Here is a 7500-nt window from a genome sequence, read left to right on the forward strand (position 1 = left end):
GATGATGGTTATCAACATAAATATCATTGATCATCATCTCTATCATCTTGGTTCGGCTAACGGCCTTTTAATGTAAACAGGAAGTACTTTTAGCAACGTCTCTACAGAACCGGTTGCGAGGAAGGAACCGATGAAAGGTTATAGTGGCCATTTTTGTGGGTCATAAAAGCCACGTTCCTTCTTCCCACGATTAGATGATTACGACCATTGGTATCCATTAAGACAACATTGGGTCTGCGAGTTTCACATTTCTCTTTTTTTCTCCAAACTTTTTCAGTCAGAAATTCTCGAAAGTCATTCATCTGTGTGATAAAGATTGTAAAGTTTATTACTGGAGCTAAGAACACGATGATTGCAGAGCCATAGCGAAACAGGTAAGCAGTTCTGAAGTCGCGCTGTGGTTTAGCAATCTGTGTGTACAGCATGTTACCTACAAAGAAGAAGAAAGGAGTGATAAAACCGAACGTAAGCGCGATAAGAAGAGACGTTCCTTTAATTTTCTTAGCTCGCAAATGAGCCTGGAATGAATCTTTTACAGCAATCGTGACGCTGTTTTTTCCCAGACTCCATACAGTTCTTGCCAGGTGTATATTCACAAACAGCACAAACAAACTGGGAAGGACGTACTGTATTGGTAAAACGAGAAGTGTCATTTTAAATGGATAGAACTGTTCATCATTTTTGCAAATAACAGTGAAATGACTGTTGTCAAGGTCCACTCTTAATCATCGAATGCAGCTGAAGCTGGTAACATAAAGAGAAGTCCAAATACCCAAGCACACAACACAAAATTTCGCATCGTCGATGTTCCGATTGGGTTCCGTAGCACACTGCGAGTTGATAAATATTTTTCCAGACTTGTCACAACTAAAGTGTTTATTGTTGCAGCGGGAAATACGAAATTGAAATATCTTGTTATCTTGCACGGCCAACCACTTTGGGAAACATCAAACGAGATTTGAACGCATAGCAAGGGAGCCCCCACTGCACACGTGAGCAGGTCTGAAAGAGACAGACTTCTGATGTACAAGTTTAAGTTTCTCACGAAGCGAGTTTGGATTTGCTTCTTCTTCGGTTGTTTGCCAAGAAAGTAAAATATGCTGAAGTTCCCCAGAAATCCGATGATCCCCAATGTTGAACAGAATAAGCAGATGATTATCTTCTCAGTATTTCCAGCTGGTGTGAATACGTAGATGGAATCGATGCCTTTATTATGGTGATGGTTCACTTGAGATAAATTGCTTCTTTGAGAATTATCCTCCATCCATGATTTGTTCTTTCCTTCCATGTTCAAATTCAACTGACAAGAAAAAATAGGAAATCAAACCACGAATTATTATTTGTGATAAAGCCGGTTGTTGTGTTTATTAACACAATGAGAAAACAAAGACCGTCTTTTGATGAATTATGGTCTTCACATAATGGTCAAAATTTATTCAAAAGGTTATTGAAACTTGGAAAGTCCCGGCGGACGCTTAAATTATGTGCCCCTGTGAATGGTCTTTTAATGTTAAATCCACAAATTTACCCATCTTTGTTTTCAAGGAACACCCAGGCAATAAACAATATTCACCACCTCATGTTATTTTAGATCCATAAGTTCATCTTTCTTTGTTTCAAATGAATACTCTGGTAATGAACAATATTTACCTTACAGAATTTTAGATCTATTACTTTTCAGCAGAACATCTGGCTGGCATTTACGTAATGGGCCGTTTTTCAATGTCCTTTAGCATTAAAACCATAAACTGATCCTTCTGTGTTTTCAAGGAACACTATATGACTAAACAATATTTACCGCATTCTGGATCTAAAATTTTATATATTTTGTTTTACTATAATTCCCTGAAGGAAAACAACTGCAGCCACACTGATATAAAAGGAACTTCATTTAAGTGTCTAGTCGTTCTAGCGCTGAAGCACTAATTGGGGACACTGTAAATTGAAATTAACAATTAAGACAAATCAAGTCAAATATCTGTTATAAGTGAACGAACTCATGTGAAAGTTTATACCCCGCAATTTAGGGATAGTTTAACTGTACTGCTCCCGCAGTCGAATAATAAAGGCAATTGAAACTAGTGCTCCCGCAGTCCCGCAGTCCCATAGTCGAAGAATGTATGAAGTTGGCGTAACTAATGCCTCCGCAGTCCCGCAGTCATCAAGGACTATGCTAGGCTTTAACGAACGAAGCGTACAACATATGTGACGTGGACTTCTTAGTTATTTAATTCGTGTGGCGGTTTTAAAGCAAAAGAGAACGAAAGTCTCCAAATCTCGCTTTTCTTCAATGGCCCACTTTGGTATGATATGGTATAGCGTTTCTGAATACATCGAGGTCCCATGCTTTATGAGTCAATAAATCAATGAGTCAATGAGTCATGAGTCAATAAGACTCACATTCAATATAGCAATAATTTATTGATTAAGCCTAAGCCCTCGTTTCAGTGATTAGGCCTAAGCACTCTCCGAAATTTTAGCTTTCATTTTATGGTTTGGTTAACTGCACTAACTCATTGACTCATTGACTCATAAATAGTGTACACTCGAATACATCGTTTTATGGACAACCCATCCAGGAATGCATGCAGGAGCAGCATTTGAAGACGGATATTTAGTGGCGGGGTATTTTGAAGCTTAGCCAAAAGGGTTCCTTTTGTCTAGACCAATGATTCTTCCGATTTTGAATACACTTGAAAATTTATCCGACAACCCACCGCAAGTGCTATTGTTTTTGTCAGAGGAGCTTGAATATATTACCGTCCTCGCGGGAAAGTCAAAGACCTCCGATTCTTTTGTTACGCAAGTGACCAAGCAGTCAGAAGTTTAATTTTCCAAGTCGGATCCTTCTTTTCCTCTGAAAATTGTAAGGGAACCTCTTTAAATGACAAGGAAACAAAGCAATTTGGTAACTTTTTTTTGCACCAAAAAATAGCCGAAAAAATCACCAAGCGTGAGCAATGGTATAGCTGCATTTTGGGCAACTTCTCTTTTGTTTGACGGTCTGATCTCATTAGTAGCTTTAAGTTTTCGCGCTGAGGCTTCACAAAAGTCCCAGATATGTCATAGCATTCTGGGCGATGTAAGAAGAATGATTCGTTTCGAGGGAACCTCGTCTAAAACGTTAAACGTTATTCTATCTCTTCCTGACTTTGTGACCAGGGTTTTCGACAGTTTTTCAAAGTAGAGGACATATTTCTGAAAGCACCGGAAGTGACATTTTTTGGCGCCGCAAGGCACCTTGAGAGCGCCCAAGGTGCGAGCTGCCTCTTCCCCCCAGGAAATTTTTGAAATAGAACACATAGAAACTCTGTTTCCAGTGTTTCTGGAACCCAAGAATCAGTTTCCTAGGCAAGGCTATAGTTCACTCAAATTCTCTCTGAAAAGAAAGTTAAAACAAAATTATAATGATAGAAAGAAAACAAACCCTCAAATATCGATATCAAAGAACCAGACATGGAATGGGAAACCACCGGACGAAACGTCCGGCCTCCGGCTTCAAACAAAAACACTGTTTGACCACTGTTTGCTTTTATAAATATTTTTGTAATCATAGTCTAACAGAACATCCGGCAACCCTCCTCATGATAAGGGCTGGGTTGCACTTGCAGACTTTTCATTTAGTTTGCAAAAATGCTTGAACGAGTGCAACCATACTCTGTGAACCTTTAAAGGAACGCTCGTCTTACCAGGTGTTACGGGTAGGTCAACACTTCTGTCAGTTTGTGATACCCTTTGAAAAATAAATAAATTGTTAATTTAAGAGGTTACACACAATATTCGATAACAGTGTCGACGCACAAGCCTGGTCTGATTTATCATTAGTTTTTTTATTAAACGACTGGTCTCACAAAAATCAAATAAATGCTAAACTACCTGTCAACCTCGCCTGAGCTTATTAACGATGCATCTTTCCAGAATCCGTTTTTAGTGGAAAAGAACCCGGTTTACTTTTCAGTCTAAGATACTTGCGGGGTTTCAAAATACCGCCTTTTTAAAGAAGGAGGTTTTGTACGATTCGAGAACAACCAGTCATATCTGACGTATGGTTCAAAGCGTCTTCGCAGCTGCGTCATTTCAAGAATATGAGGAATGTAAGTAAACGTTATTCATATGCAAATTATAAAATTATCCATAACCTTCATTTTTGGAGTCCGGAACCTGATAAATAATAGATTGTTTCCCTCATTGCAATTCTGAGGAGAATATATTTTGACCTTGAACTTATTTTCGAACTCAACCCTTGCAGTAGAGTCACCCTAGAGTCGCCCCGCCTAACATCTACTAGTATCACGGTATTCTGACCTTTGCCAAAGCTAGCCTTTCTTTCTTTCGTTCTTTCTTTCTTTAATCATTATTTATACACGGTAAAAATTCGTCAGGTACAATAAATTACAATAAAATGTCTAAGATCCTAAAACTAAAATTATAAAATTGAAATCCTAATATTATATTAACTTACAACAATACTCCACTTATAAACCTGATTTCCATGAATGCCGTGTGTCTAAAAAGTACGATAGAGAAGGTGTTTAAATTAATTTAATGAAGCAGACTCTCTAATGTTACAGGGTAAGCTGTTCCAAAGAGTTGCACCACTGTAACTAAAACTATTTTTCATGTAGTTAGTTCTCGGAAAGGGAACAACAAGTTTGTTAACCGAGTCCTTCAGAGCATAATTTGATTCATTTCGTGTTACAAATTTAGAAGTGAGATGCTTGGGAACCAGACCGTTTAAAGACTTGAAAACAATTAGGGCTTTCTGAATTTGACGTTGAGATTGCAAGTCTTTCCAGCTGAGTTTGTGAAACAAGGAATCCACATCAGCGTCACAGCCCGATGAAGTTAATACTCGTGCAGCACGGTTTTGTAGTTTTTGTAGCTTGTTAGACAACGTTCTGCCACAATTACCCCAGACTAGGCTGCAGTAATCAAAATGAGGTTGAACAAGGGAGTTGTATATGCAGAGTAGGGTAGATTGAGGCACAAATGGCTTAACTTTTTACACAGTTTATCAATGTGGGAATGCCACGTTAAATTTTCATCGATATAAACTCCAAGTGATTTCACAGAGGAAACTTGTTCCATCGGAACGTTATCAATGGAGAGTTTGAGTGTATCAGATAGAGTATTTAACCTTTGCCTGGAGCCGATCAACAGAAATTCCGTTTTTGTAATTTTCAAGGTAAGTGTGTTAGACACAAGCCATTTACTTAGCTTTTCAAGGTCGTGAGATAGACTAGACTGAATCAGATGCAAATCAGAACCAGCATAGATAATGTGGGTATCATCAGCATACATTCAAGCTACGCTAAACGACAGACAGTTAGGGAGATCGTTAATATAGATTAGAAATAAAGATTAGAAATAAAAGACCGCTGACCTTAGGCCAATTCTTCATCTCTAAAATCAGTCCGGTCTTAAGACTTATTTATTGAAATGAGCGCATAGGCGTCACTACGCGGGAGGCATCGATTTCGGTTGATGTGGGGTTAAGATCGACCCCAGGGTGGAAGGAGCGGTTACCATACATTTGAACTGTAGTGTAATGACATTAAATGAAAAGATCTACTTGCTTGGTCAATTTACTTTTGTCAAAAATCCCTTTGAATGAAAGAGAACTAAACCATTTTCAATTATTTCTTGTGAACAAGATATTATACATAGCCCCGCCAGAAGATGCGGTATACTACTATGTTAACTGAATTCACTAAATGGAAAAAAAGACTCCGAGTGGTGCATCGTAGGAGTCGAACCCACGACGGTCAGATTACCAGCTGCAGCTCGGCGGATATTTTACCACCGAGCCAACAAATAGGTTGAGCGGCCCGTTTCTCGAAAGGCGGTGCCCATAACCTGTCGAGCCCGAAAAGCATTGTCTAAAGACCCCGTCCGATTGTTTCTAAGCCTCCATCCGATTGTAAACCTGCCTTTACACGGTACGGTTTGTCATCCAGTTTTGTCGGGCTGATAAATCGTACCTTGAAAATTGTATAAACCGTGTAATTTTCCTCCAAAGATCTTCCCGTTGGCCTTTTAGTATCCGCCATTTTGAACGCTTTAATTTTTTAAGTATTTGTGCGCATTGCCCACTCACTTACCCTTTGATAGACATGGCGGTTTCTCTCGGAGTGTCGACCCGACTTCAAAAAATCTGTTGGAGTGCAACAGATTCAGTTTTAAATTGCACCGATTTTCATTCCCATGAACCGGTCGTCCATCGGCTGTCAATACACGCAAGATTTGCACTCCGACGCCGTCGGTCTGATAAATCGGGCCGACAAATCGTACCGTGTAAACCGGCCTTAAAACGCCGGTCTTTGAGTATGTTTTACCTTTTGAGATACCTAATAGTAAAATAATTGTGGAAACTAAAAAAAAATAAACTAAAAATTCGAACTTCTTAAGATACAGATGGAATTGTGACACCTGAACAGTTTCGGCACTTTGTGGAAAAGGGATCCAGGTGACATTAGTCGTGGTTTAGTGATGTCCACGTGACACTCTCACCAGTACAGAATTCAAGACGATATATGTGGAGCCCGATAATATCAGGAAGAAATGATTGTTTTCAATTGAGCTAACTCATGGATAATTAGAAGGAAAATCCTGAGTGCTCCTTACACGAGTCGAGCAAAGGACATTTCCATTACCGGCTCGGATGTCTAAGTATTAGACATATTCTAAACAGATTCATTTATTGCTTTTCCCCGTTACCATCTAGTTACCTTAACCGGGCACTTCGGTCTCAAAATGGAAATTACACAATCCAAAAAGACTCAGCAGTCAAAAAAATGTGAGTGCAAATATTAAAAAAATATATTATAGCAGATAAAATAAAGAAAATTAAAAACACGATTTAAACTTGAAAGTAAATATGTTTCGCAAAGTAAATAAGTAAAGTGATACCTTTCTATATCTTTCTATATCTTTCTATACCTTTCTTTCTGTTCCTCCCTTTCGCTGTGTTTTGGTTCATCTACTCTTTCTGCCCTTCTTTCTGTGTTTTCCATCACTCTTGCCTACTCTTACGAATCCCGCCCATTTATTCGCTCATCAGCAAAACAAACCTGTCTGCTCAGTTTTCGACTCTTAGCAGTTCGTCTCCTTCTATTTTTTCCACTGATTGTTTCTGTTTCGTTGTGCCAATTTCTGCATTTATAGTGTACAATAAGATGAGTGTTTGGTGGCCTTTTTGGTGATTTTTCTTATCATTTCACAAGTTTTTGAACAAATAATTATATGTTTTTAAGCTACCCGGATTTATCATCATTTGTCATCATTTGATGAGCATTTGTTCCATCTCTTGGCGTCTGTCCGCCATTTCTTTGACTTCCGCATTCGGAACAAAGGTGTCGGCTGATTAAACATATTCCTTTTTGGTGCGAGAGCTTTGAAGCTTTCTTAACCCTAATCTTAGACAAAAAATAAAGACCAGGAAAGCGAGGATTTCACGGATCTCACAGGAAACCATTGTTCCTCTTAGATGCACTAATACCG

At 38.8% G+C, this 7500-nt stretch overlaps 1 pseudogene; it reads right to left on the reverse strand.

The window, feature by feature from the left end:
* Window positions 1-101: 101 nt before the first annotated feature.
* Window positions 102-1837, reverse strand: LOC137968764 (putative neuropeptide Y receptor type 6; annotated as a pseudogene).
* Window positions 1838-7500: the final 5663 nt, after the last annotated feature.

Source organism: Montipora foliosa, chromosome 8 (genome assembly GCF_036669935.1).
Source record: "Montipora foliosa isolate CH-2021 chromosome 8, ASM3666993v2, whole genome shotgun sequence".
Classification (NCBI taxonomy): domain Eukaryota; kingdom Metazoa; phylum Cnidaria; class Anthozoa; order Scleractinia; family Acroporidae; genus Montipora; species Montipora foliosa.